The sequence below is a fragment of the Drosophila ficusphila genome, unplaced genomic scaffold, assembly GCF_018152265.1.
Source record: "Drosophila ficusphila isolate 14025-0441.05 unplaced genomic scaffold, ASM1815226v1 contig_127, whole genome shotgun sequence".
Lineage (NCBI taxonomy): Eukaryota > Metazoa > Arthropoda > Insecta > Diptera > Drosophilidae > Drosophila > Drosophila ficusphila.
The window spans coordinates 2,196,361-2,213,501 of NW_025064016.1; the positions used below are offsets into that span (position 1 = coordinate 2,196,361).

At 37.6% G+C, this 17,141-nt stretch overlaps 2 long non-coding RNA genes across 2 annotated transcripts; both read left to right on the forward strand.

Annotated features, from left to right (window-relative positions):
- The first annotated feature begins 14,296 nt into the window (after positions 1-14,296).
- LOC108096045 lies at positions 14,297-14,852 on the forward strand. The gene is made up of 2 exons (XR_001771688.2): positions 14,297-14,517; positions 14,628-14,852. It is a non-coding gene; the product is annotated as an uncharacterized LOC108096045 (long non-coding RNA).
- A 197-nt stretch (positions 14,853-15,049) lies between these two features.
- Positions 15,050-15,651, forward strand: LOC108096051. The gene is made up of 2 exons (XR_001771689.1): positions 15,050-15,143; positions 15,284-15,651. It is a non-coding gene; the product is annotated as an uncharacterized LOC108096051 (long non-coding RNA).
- Positions 15,652-17,141: the final 1,490 nt, after the last annotated feature.

The following is a 17,141-nucleotide window of genomic DNA, read 5'->3' on the forward strand; positions in this document are numbered from 1 at the left end:
TGTAATTTGTTTTTAGTTTTGCAAGATAAATAATACAAGTCAGACTTTTCTAGAATCTTTTTCTGATTTTGATGAGTTTTATTATCTGCATTTATTATCATTTCAGTAATTTCCTTTGCTTTCATTTAAACAATCAATGTTCTCGTCAAAAACCACAAGGACTTGTTGAATCTGCATTCCTGATTCATCTTCCTTTTCCTACCCTTTGAGAGACAGAAAAATTGTGTCAATTTCCTGTCTGGGAGATAAACATATTTGGGGAAAACTCTCTACCTTTCCACTGCTCACAATTCGCCTAATTGAAGTCTTTTCACGCAACCCACACACACGTACAAAATGAGTGAGTTGGGCGGAAAATGGGAGGATTCCTCATCATTATCTGCAATGAGCAAAGGAAGCAAGTCGGGCCAAAAAAAAAGTAATATTTGCAGCTGATGTAGATAAATGCGTAGACTTCGTGTTTCAATTAAAGTGATTGAAGTGAACCAACGTGTATGCCTGTCTCCCTCTCTATCGCCCTCCCGCTCGCTCCCCATCTCTTTCTCCACCTGTCTGTATCTTTCATCTGCCCCTCAAAATGTTTTAGCTGACAAAAAGTTAGTCTGCCGTTTCAATGCCATTTAAACTTTACCCGGCAGCTGCTGTTCCCTTAGCTTTTCTAGCTGATGCAAATTAATAAGCCAAGTTCTTAGCCAGATCAATCTAAATTTGCCTGTAGTGCCATGCAAAACTTGTGTCAAGCTAAGCGAACTCGAGCATAACAATCCATCAATGGTCTAAAACTAAATCGTAATATCTTTTCTATAAAGTTTTTCGGCTAAGCTGGCTGAGTGTGTTGAAAAGTTTTCCCTCTGTCGAGTTTTCTCTATCTTATCGCAATTGTTAAGGGGAACATTTGTGCTTAGCAAAAGTTGGCTTTGTGTCTCATTGGTTGTCATTAGGCTCAATGCGGGTTTGGCTAATGGGTCAGCAGATAAGCTTTAAATTTTATTAAAATACTGTAGATTGAAAAATATATGTATATTAATTTACTTTTACAAATATTTGCATTAGGTACAATAGTTAACTCTTCTGGTAGTTAAGTTTGCTGTTAATTTCTTGTTTTGTATTTTTTCCAAGTTGTGTGATCATCATTTATATTAAAAAAGTAAAGTTTTTCGCAGTAAAATACTTTGCGGAATAGCTGCAATTCTGCTGCCCGCCTTTTCCACCGCCACCTTCGCTCATTTGCGCTGAGCGACTCCTGTGAAAGTCATTTTTATCTGGCATTGCAAACATTTGCATGCGAAATGCATCTAAAATTTTCCACCTGCCTGCCTGCCTGCCTCTGCCTGCCGTGCACTCCATCTTCGGCCGGCTTTCCCACTTTCCCGCTTTTCAACTCTCCACTTTTCACGTTCAACCTTGTGCTCGGGTCTTGCTGCGTTGTCTGCTCCATTGCAGTCGTCGTCGTTGTCATTATTACCCTGCTGCTGTCATCATGCATCAAGTGTCGTTGTCACTCTGTCTCGCTTTCGCTCCGCCAGCTATCTCCTTCCCACCGGTTATAAATGAGCCAAAGCTTTTCCTCTCGTATTTTCAGTTTTCACAGAATTTGTGTGTCTTCTTCCTTCGTTTTTTTATTTATATTTATTTTTTATTTTTTTTAGCAGTAGCGTTGCGCTTGAAAAACTTTGCACATAATAATAAAATGGCTGTTGGCTGTTTTAGAGTCGCTCGCGCCGTGGCTTATGCAATAGAAAATGTAACACAGCAGTTTGCATGCGTGGCTGTATTGGTGTCTACAGGAAAACACCTATAAATGTAAAATAAATCTTTACAAATTTTAAAAGTTTTTTTTCGTATATGTTAGAATCCAGTTGAAATTCTCTAAAATATTAAAGTTTATTAAATATAAGCTTTGTAATCGGAAGTTGTAATAGGGCTTTATATTGTAAAAGAAATATGTTTTGTTTCGTTCCTGACATTTTTCGAGATGCCAAACTATTAGGTTAGGACTGTTTGACATTTGAAATTTCCAGCTAAAAATGTTCGACTGTATCTCTGGTTTTTGGCCACAGCTGTTGTTGCTTTGATAAGCAAGCCGCGTGTTGAGGTCGCTCCTGTTACTTTTGCTGTTTCGCTCCTGCTTTGTTGCCACTTCAATGTTGTTGTCGCCTGTCAGTGTTTTAGGGCTTTAAAACTGTTTTTGGCCGAAGGTGGTGGAGGCGGCAAAAGTGGCAGGTGAAGTACGTGAGTTGTGTTTGCAAGAGCGCAACATACAAAAAGCAGCGCCAAACCTGATGAAATGTTGGGCAAATGGATTATAAATTCAAACGAAAGAAATTGCCTTTCATCTTAATATTTTCTTTTTTAGGTAAGGGGGAAATGTTTTTTTCTTTTAATATAAATAATATAAATGGATATTTATTAAGGCTTGACACATATTTATCAGTTTCATGGCCTTTAGTACTTGATTTCCTTCTGAAAGAAAACTAGCTTTTGTACTCAGCTCCAATATATCTTCTTGTATCTGAATCATTTCAAAGTTGCTCGACTATCTCATTGTGAAATTTCATTTCAAAGCAAACATGCAAATAGGCAACTGGCTAAAACATCCCAAAGCAGCTAACTGAAATCTCAAACAGCATCTACATATCTCAGCTGGTGAAAGTGGAAAGACAGTGTTCAAGCCAGGCTTTTGCTAAAGTTAAATTGTCCGGAGCGTTTTAATTTCTCTAACTGACGGCCAGCTAAACAATTTGCACAGCTCTCAAAGGCTGATCCCGATGTCTGTTAATACCCCCTTTTAGCCCCCTTTTTTTTTTTTAGCAGTCTACCACCCTTTTAGCTGGTATTTGCAGAAGGCCCCTGCTTTTCACACAAGCATTTGCTTTGTGTCACATTTCCCCCCCATTCCTCCTCTTTTACCACTCTTTTTCATCCTCACTCACCTGCTGCAAAATTGCTGGCAACAATTTTTGTGTTCAAATAGTTTGCCTCGGGGCAATTGCTTGCTGGCTGGCCCATGAAACCACCCAAGAACCGCCCGTTAACCAGCAGCAACACCCACCCACTCGACCAGCCACCCATCCATTTCCCATTTTCCAACCTCTTTGCTGTCTGCTGCTGCTTGGCACATTTACCTTTTTAAATTGAAAATAAATTAGAATCTGGCTACGTATTTCGCACCGATTTGTGTTGTTAAGTGATAACAGCTAACACACATAGACGGATGTGTGTTTGAATGTGTTTGGACCAGTCTACACGTGCCACGCAGCATAAGGATAAAGCACTGGAAATGGAGAATTGTGCCTGCGGGAGAGCAACATGTGTTGTGTCGCATTTCCATTTATGACGTGCGAAGGATGCACCGGAGAAAATTAAAAATATTTTTAAACTCTTATTTTTACCGAATTGGATTTCGGTTGTTTATGTCAGAATTTTTCAAGTTGCTAAAAATACTCCTTACACCTTTACACCTTTAGTAAACCATTCATAGTTATATTTTCTGAGAAGATAATATTTTGCAGTGTAACACAGAAGCTGAAAGTCGAAAGAAAAATCGGAAGGGGTGAAAACCTTTTCGCTCATTGAGTTCTGGACTCTGAACACAATTTTTGCATGTGAAAAGAAAATGGGCTATGAAAAGCAGGCAGGAAAAACATTGATGATGAAGTTGCTGAGGAATTCTAAAAGCGAAGGACTGAAATGCAAGATGAAACGAAAGGGGAAAACAGGGGGCAAAATATGAAATGTTCATTACAGTTGACAAATATTTGCGCTGGCTGTTTGTTGGTTTTTGATTTTTCTGCATTTTATGCCCAGATCGCATCCTATTTTTCCTCTTCTATTGCTCCGGGCAACTATGTAGGTTGACTTGCACCCGAAATCCCCTCCCGGCTTTGATTCACTCCCGTTTTTATATAGGGGGTATATTCTTCTGTACTGTTTTTGAGCTCTTGCATGTTTGATTAAACGCATTTGTTGCTTTTCCACGCGCGTTTGTTGCCAGTTTGTTTATGGAGGGTTCGAATAGCCCTGCTTTATTTTAATTGAAAGTGTTGAATGGGTCGTGCTCCAGTTGCCAGTTAGTTGCTATAGATTTTGTTGTATAAATATTCAATATTTATTTACCCTAGGTGAGAGCATCACTCGCTCTTTGCTGCTTTGTGCTAAATTATTTTTAGGATTTATCCAATAGGTTAGTAAAAAAATACATATTGCTTTAGCTTTGTCGACGAACAGAATTCTAAACTAACAACTATATAAATATTTTTTTTTTACGAGTTTTAAGTCTCTTAGATAATTTTTGGTAAAGAATTTTCCTTTGCCCAATTTATTCTTTCAAACTCAAATTAATTCATAAAACTTTTGCGACTGTCAAACTTGGTGTCTCCGAGCTCCTTTCATAAATCGCAAAAAAATAATAGCAAACTGTTGAACCCAAAACTATTAAATCCAGCCATCCAGCAACGCCTCTAAAACTCTAAAGAAAATGGCTCAAACATTAAATCGTTGGGTAACTTGGGAATAACTTTGCTCTTTATACTCGTGCCGTCAAATTGCCGGGATAGCTTTAACTTATGGTGGCGATTGTATATTGTGCAAAAACTACAAGTAATTTTTAATAGACTTGCAACGCTTGGACGCATAATGCAGCCAACTTTTTGGAGCACACGAGAGGTACGAGCTTGAACTTTTTAATACAACTTCAAAGTTGCATTTGCATGACTTAGGCAAAAGTTTTGTTGGACTCCCGGAACCCCGCAACAACGGAACCCCCTTAACCCCCTTAACCCCCTTCTGCCCCGCGGTGTTGACGATCTCTGGCAGTTGTTCGACTCCGGCAAATAAACAATTTTTCAATGAAGAAAATTCTCTCTGCCAAATATGCAAAAATCTTTATAAATATTCAAATTCCTTTTGCAGCAAAAGTCAACTCAAACTTCCCTTTTATAAACTTTATATACACAGAATGGTGGGCAAAATAATAGTGACGGGCATTAAAATAAAAAGATTTTTTAATACTTATAAAATATATTTTTTTTTATACTCTAACATTAATAAAATCTATAAAAAGTTTAAAGTAGCTATTGAGTAGTTTGGAGTTTGATTTTTATGAAGAGTGCATAAATTAGGCAATCGTAATTTGTATTTTTTTTCAAGATCTATCCAATTTAATTTTGATAATATTCAAATGCATATTTTCTATTCATCACAATTGTCTATATGCATTTTACAGAACTTGCGATGTTTATTTTAATTCTCGCTCTTTTTCTCCAGTCCGCTTGAAATAAGAAATATTATATAAAAATAGTCAACGGAGAAAGAGGAGTGAACTTCTGGCAAAAGTTTTTCTTGGCAATTGAAAAGCCAACTTCAATGGCATTCCCATACGATTGTGTGTGTGTGTGTTATTTTTGTGTTAGCTGCAAGTGCTGTGCAAATATCTTTTGGTATCACGTCTGGAAACCAGTTAAGAGGTTGAGGTCAATATAAATCCAAAAGCGATGACAGGTGCAACGAAGGCTGAGATGAAATTTCTTGTGAAAATTTCATATCTGTTGCCAATAATGTTGCAAACTATTTGAGTAATTTGTTTCAATTGTGACGAATTTCAGAGGCTTTGAGTTAGTTTATTAGTATTTAAAAAAAAACATAATTCTTTATAAAAGTTCTTTATTAAAATAACTTACCTTTATTATTTAGCATATATTGAATTAAAGTTCAACTTTGGCTCATAACTACTTAGGTTGCACAATGTTCTTCCCATTTGAAATTGCTTAAATTCAAATCAGCTCGTCTTGGCTAAAATCTGCGCCTGCTCCCGCTGCGTGTGGCCCACCAAAATCAAGACCACCAATATCAGCGCCACACCACCACAGCCAGCACTTACAACATGTGGCCGTGTGAAGTAAATTGGTGGGGCAACCACCTGTCGCGAGCGGAACCTCAATAAATAAGTCGCAGACAGTTGGCGAGAGTTTATACGAAAGTCTGGGGACTCAAAGCTGGCACATTTTAATAACTTTTTGACGCCCTCTACTAACACACACACGCCCCCCACCTCCCCAGTTGCCACGCCCCTTTGGCAGGCGCGTTTCACGTTATTGAAGTCGTAAATAAAAAAGGTTGCCGCCCGGTCGAGCTCGAATGTATGCTACATTAAATTGCGGTTGGCGTGTAAATAAGATTTCGTGTTAAGTTGCACGAAAGATGCCGCTCGAATTTAATTAAAAATCGTGCGAGTTCCCCGACGTGATGCGTGAATTATGTGTATGCAAAAGTTAACCTTTGTTTTATTATAAAAAACTTTAAGTCTTATTTAAAAGGGAAACCTTAACAACTTTAAATCCATAATCCATCGAATTGAGTGGCGCGAAATAAATTGATACTCTTAAACTATTTAAATCCAAGGCAAATCCAATAAATCACACTTTCCTTTCACTCTCGCCATTAGTTTCTTCCATTGATTTCATCTGATTGGCCAATCTCCTTAAGTTATTTATTTAATTTGGAGCCAGGCTACAAGTTTTGTTGATTTTCTCTTCGCCAGTCTCTGTGACTGCAGTAAACCGTTCTTCGAAATTAATTTATAAGGCCAGTGTGCAAGGACACTTTGCCACTACGGGCAGCACAATTGGCTTAAATTGTTCATGAAATGCAATGAAATGAAGTAAGAAAAAGTCATTTTAATATTGCGGCATTGCGGCGCGGCAAAGAGCGGCACAAAACGGGTCAAGGATTCGCCGAGAAAGGACAACGCCGGTTGACAAGGCTCGGCTTTGGTTTTCCACCCACATTTCCCTCCCATTCCTCCCACTTTCCCTTCCATTTTCCCGCAGTCGCCGTGTGGCCTCTGTGGATTTGCAATTAATGTTGCCTTCAACTTTGCCTCTTTGCCACGCCTCTTTGACCCCTGCGCCTCCCTTTTGCAGTCGCCACGCCCACATTGTAAATTTGCTTAAATGAAAGTGCGAGCGCGAATTTAATTAGAATCTGCTCCTTGGGTTTTGGCCTGGCTATCTGCAGGATCTGGATCAGTTTCACTTGGCCTGGTCCGTCCGTCGAGACCTTATTTTTCCCTCTTTTTTTAATTACTTGAATTTTCCACTTTGTACAGCAACACGTGATGCTAATTGTTGTTGTTGTTGCTGCTTCCGCTGCAAGTGAAGTTAATGTAAACTTAACCAAATTAGTCGAATCAACTAAATGAAAGAGGGGAAAAATTCAAAGTGGCTTAAAACGAGAGATTTTCCGTTTAAAAAAAGTCGTTGAAAGTTAAAAAGGTTTTTAGCCAGCACATTTACCTTTAATTAACAAAGTATAAATTTTTTTAATTGAATTTTATTTGGTAATGGTTTACCATCTTTTTCTGTACTCTTTACTTTTATTTTTTTTGTTGGTTAGCATAAGTGAGTCGAACATTTGAATTGTTAATGTATTATTGTACGCTAAGCTATCATAATATTGTTTATTTCATCTATTTGTAAACAAACTGAAAACCACTCGGCCCTGATTGATTAAATGCAAACCGTAATCTCTTCCTGTGTTTGATAAATTTGCCCAATACTCTGTGATTTTCTTTTTTGTTGCCAATGTAAAAGTGGAAATCCCTGTGACCCGACAAATCGTCCGATGTAATAGTTGGCTACAAAACATATTTCCAGGACCCGAGCAAACATACAATTTTTTTCGAAATGTTCCTGGCCGACAATTGAATAATATATGCTATAATAATAAAAACTAACACCAGCACAACGATAGACGATAACCGAAGGCAGAAAACAGCGAAGAAGGAATAACATGCAGCATAAATAAAACAGGAAAATGCAGAGGGGCAAAATGAAAACAGGGAAAGAATTTGAGAAAAAAAATATATTTACAATGTTTATTGTTGTGCTTCGTAGAGCGCAAATACATTTCCCATGCAAATATCAAATGTGATTCAGTATGCAGCTCCGTAAATGCGAGAGTGTGTCACATGCATTTAAACTGGGGAAGAAAGTGGAAATGCAGCTCGGTTTACATGGTCAGTTGGTGGAAATTTAATATGCACTTTCTAGCCAAAATCGAAGTGGTAAATTATGGCAGGAGCCGGGCGAATGTTATTCCTTGTGGCCCAAGTTTCTTTGACAACTTTGCGTGTGGCTGGTTTCGGTTGTGGCTAATTGCTGTCATTCAGTTGGCCTGGTTCGACAAACATCCTTGCCAGGATCCATCCTCTGCTAGCCTTTGGCCTTCTCAATTTCGAGCTCGCTCCGTGTAAATTCAGTGCACGTGTTGAATTTATCCTTTGCACTTCCGAAAACTCCGAAGACTATTGAACTCATAACTCATGATGAGAGAAAAATAAATATGTTGATGGTTATCGTTTTAAAGTTAATAAGCTATATATTGCAATTTTTCAACTATTTTTAAGTATTACTAAAATATATTATTAACTATCTGTTTATGAACATTTTCTCTCAGTGCATTTGGGAAGTGAAAAGCATAACCAGAACTAGATCTGGATCCCAAACGAAACCCTTCACCGCCTTTTGGAACCCATCTACCATCTACCCCGCTCCCCAGTCACAAGTTGTTAAAAACTAATCAATCTTTCAAACTTGACTAAAGGTTTTGCCTTCGCTTTGACTGACTTTGACGCGCCACGCCCCCTAGAACTAGCTCCTACGCCCACACGCCTTTCCACCCATTGACTATGTATGCGTATCTGCGGAATGTACGTGTGAGTTTGTGTTTGAGTTGTTTCAGTTTTTCACGCTAGTCGCGTTTTCCTTTCTTGTTTCTTTTTTAGTTTTATTCTCTTTTTTTTTTTTTTGGATTCGAGCTGGAAAATCCAGTCGTTGTTTGGCCTTAAATCAAATTCAGTTGGGGGAGATGGCGTTGCAACTGAAATAAAAAACCGGAGGGACTTTCCCCCTTTTTGGAGTGTCAGTTGAGCTTTATGGAATGTTGCTATTGACACTTCAGCGATTCCATCGAGAGGTGCCCACATGCGAGGACTTCCTTCGATTAGCCATCGATTGCCACAACCAATTTGTGGCTTATTCCTCTGAAGGTTGCCACTCGATTTGAGTTGGGCTTCATCAAACTGTGTGTGTGTGTCTGTTGATTGATGTGGTGGGTGTGTCTGATGAAAGGTGAACAGGAGCAAGTTCACCTGTCGGATCCAAGTGTTCGAAAATAGTCGAGGCTTAAATCTAATTGGCGAATAATTATACTTCGCTAGGCAGCCTTAAATTTTAGCGGCGTTTAAATCATTTTTAGTACAAAAGCAATGCAATTAAAAATGTTTTTATATGACAAATATTTATACCTACCATATTTTTAATATTAACAATACTTGTTTGCTTGCCCATTGAAAAAGCAAATACAAACAATAATGACAGCTTGTTCGCCCATTTAGTTTTAATGTTTTCTACTTCACCTAAGTACTTTGGCAAAAGTCACATACTTCCCGAAGTGAAAATGCCGAGCTGCACTTTGTTTCCAGCTGCGTTGCATTTCGATGCACATAAGATATTATGCCTCTCATAAACATGAAATTTTATGAAGGTAGAATGCACTTGAAAACAATGGATTAGCCAAAAAGCGATGGAATGGCATCCTCCAGCTTAACAACCTTTATCCCTTGGACGAGCATATTAAATATTTTCCCATAAATACTTAAGTGCTTTCGGTTGATCCTTAGCCTTGTATCAATCGCATTTTTTTTCGCCGAGTTTCACATTGCAATTGGCAACTGCTTTGGTTTTGGCATAGCATTGCAAATTGCTCAGTGAGCTGCTAAACATGCCAAACAATGCTGAGTTGCAAATTGAATAGATAGACGCTACACGAGGTTGTTTGTACACACGTGTACTTGCCAAAAGAGAAAATATTGGCTTGACTAGAATTTAAGAAAAAAGTTATTCGTTAAAGCAGTCTTACGAATATTCTTAGAAATTTTAAAATAATAGTGCCTTTGTCCATTCAACTTTTTAAGTTTCATTTCTCGAGCCAACTGATTAGAAAATAATTTTGTTTTTTTTTTTATTAAGTCCCCTACTATTTTGACCCCCAGTGTATATATGTAGTTCATTCTTATTCGATGCTTATGTGCAGATAAAGAAATCTGGCAACAACACTGCAAAATTGTTGCCAAAGCCGCGATTGTCAGATTTTTGGGGCTCAGCTCCTGTCTGCTTCTTGGTTCGCAACCAGAATGCTGTGCATATCCTTGAAATAACAAGTTTAAAGGCATGCGCCATTCCCAATGCCAGGATAACTGGATTCCCTCTTTGGCGCCGTGAATTGGTTGATCGAGCTGTGGATGCAGGAGGGGTGTGAAGTTCGTGTGCTGATTGAGGGATTGAGCGTAAAAATCGAAAACAGTGGCGGCAATTTTCACGTTTTCACGCATGCCACTTTTGCTTTCCACTCTTAAATACACTAACATTTGGAAAAACACTTCCGTATGCAATTCTCGCACATAGCTGAAAATAGTTACATTCTATTGTATTAATAGCAGGCGACTAGTGACTTAAAACCCATTAAAAGTAAGGATTGGGAAGTACCCTAATTGATATTCTAATGTAATGCTCTTAAGCTCAGAAAAACAACACAGATCTAATTTTTTGACTGTAAACAATAAAATATAAAATTATAATAAATAAAATAAAAAAAATTAGTTTTCCTAGGGCTTTTATTAAATTATGTTTTTCAATCAAAACACAGTAATTTATAAAATAAACACCACATTTTATTTATTATAGTAAAACCGTATTGTTATTTACACTTAAAAGTACAATGACATTTTTTGAGTTGGTATTATTTTGCACATAAAAAAAATAATTTGTATAGAATATGTTTCATACAGCTTTTCCTATTTACAATTAAAGTTTCCAAGTAATTGGTTCGACCAGAGCAAACACAATTCGTAGTTTTGTTGCAGCCATTCTGGAGTTTTAGTCTTGTTTTCATTTATTTTGCTTCATCGCTTTTGATGGGTTGGTTGGGCGCTGGGTGGGAAAACAAAAATTACATTTCGTTACCGTTCGGTCCTCAATGGTTTTTGGGTTGCACTCGCTACGTTTTCGGGGTTGGGTGGTGTGGATTGCGATGTGCGGTATTCGAATATTGACAGACAATATTTTTGTGCGACTCGGGAAAAAAGCGTAGCATATTTTTTTTGGGGCTCCCACTATCTGGGCGAGTGAGGATGATGCACGTTGTAAAACTACAGTCAACGTTGGAGGAGCATGAAATCAATTTGATGCACGCTGCTTGGTTAAGCGTTTTCAATGCAATTTTTATTGGCAACTGTTTCGCCGGTTGGCTCTTCATCTCTTCCTCTGGTGCCTGCATTTTATACTCTTCCCCCCATTGGGCTTCCGCAGACCCCTACCCCCTAGCCCCTCCTCCTTCATTTTCCGACCCGTGACACCCATGGCATACCCTCAGATGTTGCCGGCAAATGAAATAAAATCAAAGTATCGCTGCAATTGCGTCAATTGTGCGAGTGTGTGGCCCTGCACCGAAACTTCAAATATTTTGTGAGGCCCCTCTGCTGTGTATAATGTCTTCAAATATATTTTAAATTTTTTTATGCAATTTATACAATTAGTAGGATGACTTAACGGCTTAAAATATTTTCAGCAGGCTTACCACAATATGTTTTCAGTAATTTCCTTTAAACTCTTTTTATTGCAGATTAACTATTTTATTTCGTTAGCTGACAATGTGTATTTATGACTATCTTTAGCTCAAAATATCTTAGGAATAGCAAACATTGAGCCTTGAAATTGAAATATACATTTATTTAAAAAAATTCAGAGTAGTCATGTATATCAAAGGAGATGCCGAATTTCGTCCCTTTATTTTTTCTGTGTGGCTTGAACTTGCTCGCAGCCTCATTCCGTCTTGCTGGGAATGTCCTGTCCCCCGGCCCTGAATTCGTTCCCCTTTTACCCCACCCCCTTATCCTTAACTATAGTCGACTTGCAGCGACTTAATTTCAAAAGCTGTTACGGCAATCAACGCAGCTGCCTGGAGTAATAGGAGGATGGATGTATGGGGCTCTGAGGGGGTGAGGGGGTGTTGCCGGAGGTGGAGGACTGCCAGTAAGAGCCAGATAGATGGGCTTTCAATAAGCGTAAAGCTTTAAGTTGCCAGCGACTGTGTCCTTTATTGATCGCATTGGGTTTAATTGGAACATTTTATTAGTCCTTTTACAGTCCATCGATTTCCGGAACGAAAAGTAGACAAAGAACTTGAAAACTTGAGGCCATTCAGTCAACTTTGAGGTTAAATGAAGGCAATAAAAAGTAGTTTCTTCTCTTATTTTAACTTGTCCGAGTTGTGCAAATCATTTTATATTTTAGTATCATTTATCGTTTATAAATTACTCTCAACCGATTTGCAAGAGGTTGAGAGGCATTCATTAGCAGAAAAGCTGAGTTAAGCCCCCAATATGTCTTTTTCACTTTAACTATCGGCCTTTCGATTCCACTCTGTCAGTTGACAAATTCCAAATCAAGCAATTGCACTTTTGAGTAAAATATATAACACGGCACTATATAACACCCTGAACAGCTCTGCAGCCAACCGCAACCGCAACAAAGATTACCTTTCCACCCACTGAAGTTTTCCTGTTTTCCCCCCTTCCGTTTTTTGTCCCCCTCTCCCCAATCAGAAGTCTGGTTAAGGTCAAATGACAGTTGTAGTTGGTTGAGGTTGTTGGCTGGTGCTGCCGTTCGCTTTTCGCCAGGTGTAAATTATAACGCGCATTGTGAAGCTGCCAGTAGCAGATCCAATTCTCCGCCAATCTACACTAGAAATCATTTTGGTTTGATTGCGCAAAAAATAACATTTAAAAATGTAGAGATATTATTTTTAAAGAAAAAATGATTTATTGAATTGGAAGATTTTTAGATTTGTTAGGAATTTTTAGTCCAATAAGTTGCCGTTTCATGAAAACAAATATCTGTTATGTATCTGTATATCTATGCACCCCACCTGAAGGTTTTCTTAAAGAAAGTTGTAAGAAAACACAATATTTCTGGGTTTCTTCAAGTGTTTGAGAACCCCTCTCAATGTTTCCCACTCCATCTCGCATTGAAACCGCCCCTGTTGTTTGGCCAGGTAAAAAGCCATCCGAACGTCACAAAAAATGACACTTAGCGCGCCATGATGCTGATTTATGGCTTAGGCAATGAGAATTTATTGACTTGGCAGCGGGTCAACGGCGACATTTGCCCTTTTCCCCCTTGAATTTTCCACCTGACCTCGCCTCACCACCTTCTCATATAAAGGAAATGCGTTATAATGCAGACAAATCCTTAAATCATCAGCAGCTTTAAGGGTGTAAGTCGCACTGAAAATTGATTTGAATCCCTGAGAAAAACAGTTTCGCAGCCAAAAAAGAAAAATAAAAACACAAAAAAAAAAACAACCTTCGGCAAACGAAAACTTTCGCTGAAAACTTTCGAAAGTCGCTGCACAAAATGGTAAATTTTGCTATTTATATTTATTCGCAGAGGCAAAAGAAAAGGAAACTGAAATGGAAATGATTTGCAAGAACCTTTTACTTGCCTGTCAGTCTGCCCTTTTTCCCTTTCTCCGGCACTTTCTCCGCTCGAAACGTGACAAAATTAAACCAATAAAATGGATAAAGCGAGGAAGCCGAGCGACAGCATATGAATCAGGTACACAGTATTGAATAGTGCGAAAAGACGAGCTCAGAAAATATTTCCTTCTGTCAGTAAAGCAAATTAAATTCGTCTTATGAATATCAAGCAACTTGCTAAAAAAAACTCACAACTTCTTATATCAATAACACGGTGTAATATCATTAATTATTCACGGATATTAGACACACATTGTAGTAATTTTTTTTTTAGTTTTAGGTTTACAGCTCCCAGTCTTTACGTAATTCAAAAACGAACGCACACACAATTTCCCGAAAGAAAACGTGAATATGAAGCAATTTTTTTTTGCCTTCATTCTAATTTCTATAATTATTTTTGGTGTAGAAAGCGGTGGGTAGTACATTATATAAATATTTACATTATATTAATTGAAGCTTATCTGTTTTTAGCGAGGAGCAGATGCAGTCTTAATTTAAATCCTGGTAGTTGTCAACCCTCGAGCAAACGATTCTTCTATAGTGCTCTTATAAACACGTGTATGCCGTTTATGTATGGTGGCTGTGGTGGCAATGCAAATAGGTTTATTTCTTACGAGAGCTGTAAGTCAACATGTGTCAATAAAAAAATACCAAAACGGAAAACGAAAAAGAACCGAAAAGATAAATAACCTGAAAATTTATAAGCATTAAACCATAAGGTTTTATTAATGTGTAAATTAATCTAGAACAAATACCATTAGCGAAAGGTATTATAAAACTGTTAGTCAAATATATTTTTCCGGTAGTAACTCGTTTGACTTGCAGTTGTCATCAATACTTGGAAAGTAAAATGAATATAAAGTTAATTATTATCTTCTTTATAATGTTTTTCTTAAATTCTTGTCTCGGATGGCAGAGAAGTCGTAAGTCTTATTATAAAAACCACCAATAATGTTATAAAAATTACGAAACTGTGGTTTTTATTTAGATAATAATTTTTTATTTAACATTAAAAGCAACATTTTTTTAACAGGCAAATGCTTGGAGCCGGTTCTTAGAGGACCTTGCACTGGCCGTGATGAAAGATACTATTTCGATTACAAAAGCAAAAAGTGTAAAACTTTCTCTTACAGTGGATGTGGAAGCAACGCAAACAATTTTAAAGACGTTAAAGATTGTATAAAAACATGTATCAAAGGGTAGATAAAATCTCTATAAAATTTAAATAATATTTACAAAATATACTTCCAAATAAAAACCAAGACCTTTCAATTTTAGACACAAGACAAAATGTGACATTTAGCTTCTTATGATGTACTGAAAAACAAAAGGTAGGGCATGATTTTTTTATTTTCTGTGATGGCATATTAAGCTAGAACAAATACCATTAGGGATAGATATTAAACGTTATTCACACATATATTTTTAGTTATAACTCAATTGACTAGCTGCTGTCATTAACGCTTCGAATATAAACTGAATATGAAGTTTTTAGTTATCGTCTTTATATTGGTTCTCTTCTGTTATTGTCTCGGATTGCAGAAAAGTCGTAAGTCTTATCAACATTAAATGTATAACATTAGTTTTCCGCTTATGAAGCATAAGAAATGATTTACCAAAAATAGGATTTTTTAAATTAAGTATTTTTAACTTGCATTTAATTTTAACAGTATTATTTTTTTTACCCAGAGAAATGCTTGGAGCCTATGGTTAAAGGACCCTGTGTTGGTCGTGTTGACAGATACTTTTACGATTACCGTACCAATAAATGTGTCCGCTTTTCTTACAGTGGATGTGGCAACAACGCCAACAATTTTAAAGAATATAAAGATTGCGCGAGTGCATGTAAAAAGACGTATGCTAGAACTACTAAAAAACGATAAAAACGAACAATTTAAGCTGTTAGAAGATTGTGATTTATCTTCTTATGATGTAACGAAAAACCAAAAGTGTACAAAAAAGTGGGCATGCTTTTTTTGCTTAGCTAGTTTCGGTTACCTTTAGTTTTACGATTGTAGAATACTACTTTTTTGGAATGCACTTTGAGAATAACCTAAGTTTTTTGTTTTATTAATTTTTTTTTTCTGCTTTATTCTTAGTTAGTTTTTTTTTTGGTGGATAGAGAGTCTGGCGAAATTGTAATTGTTTATTAATTGTAATTAATTACTCATTAAAAACCAGAAGATAGATAGAATTTATAGAGTAACTCCTGAGATGGGTTTTTTTCGACCAGTGCTCGTCTTCAGATGAGTTGAATGGACCATCAGCCAGCAGCCTTCGCCTTGGCACACATTTTATGTTTTCGCCCCTCATTGTTTGCCTGGGCGGCCGTGTGTATGATGTGGAAATTAAATACTTTGCTTGAAATGCCACACTGACGACTGTCGCGCTGTGGGCGATGGGGGCGTGGCAGGGGGCTGTGGGCTGGGGGCAGAGGGTGGTCGTGGGTGGGCGAGGCAAGGATTTTGGGGGAGTGACAGCGGGACAGAAGGACAGGCAACCCATGACAAGGCAGCGAGGCAGCAACTTGTTAGCGATGCTCCCTCCGTGCCGTTTTCCTTTTCGCTTTCACTCTCGCTTAAATTGTGCAACATTTCCGAGATGCCTTTCTTCCTCTCGAGCTGTTGTTGAGTAATTAAAATGCAAAGCAAAGTGCAGCAATTTGAGCCTAATTATAATGGCAGCATAAAAGTTGCGAACGGCAGGGGAGGAAATCAGCAAACAAAATGGTTTAACCGACGTCCCCCCAACAATGTCTTGCCGCATTTCAGTTTTGTGTGTGAGACAGCAAAACATTTTCAATTTCCGCGCTGAAAGCCGCAGCAACGAGAGCATTTTCAAAATTGAATGTCACTGAAAATGGCCGCAGAGCTGGGCAAAAATCATTTGACCCACTCGGAACCCCAGTTTAAACTGCTCTAGATTTGTGGCCCGCTTTTCACGAGATTGCGAGTTCATTATAAATACTTTTTTTACCAACCTCAAAAATGTACATAATATTCCGTGCACTTGACTAACACTCGACATTTGCATGTGAATAAAATAAAAACAAGTTCGTAAAAAAAACCTCCCAAAAGCCACAAATATGCGGTGGACCTATGGAGGTCAAACATTTTTGGGTATAAATATTTAATGTTCCATGAAATGAGTAGGCGACGCACACAGAGAGCGAATAATGGAAAGGGTTTTTCCGAATGGCTAACGAATATGTCAGTCGAGGTGAACGATGGGCTCGGATTATGCGAATTAAATTCGCTTTTACTTCAAATTCGACTGAGTCTAGAAATTGCGTTGTTATAAAGCTCAAAAACAGAAGGCCAGCAAATATTTTTGTAAAGATTTTTTCAATGAAAATTTAACGCATATTTTCTCTCAGTTTATTGTACAAAAAGAATAAATATTTTATATAATTCCAGCAAATATCTAAGTGATATGTGCATACTTTTTCAATACATAAATATTTATACCTGGTTCCTCATATTTGCCAAAAAATCGAGAACCACTCAAATTTTCTTCATTGACAGGCAACAAGTTCTTCAATCAAAAC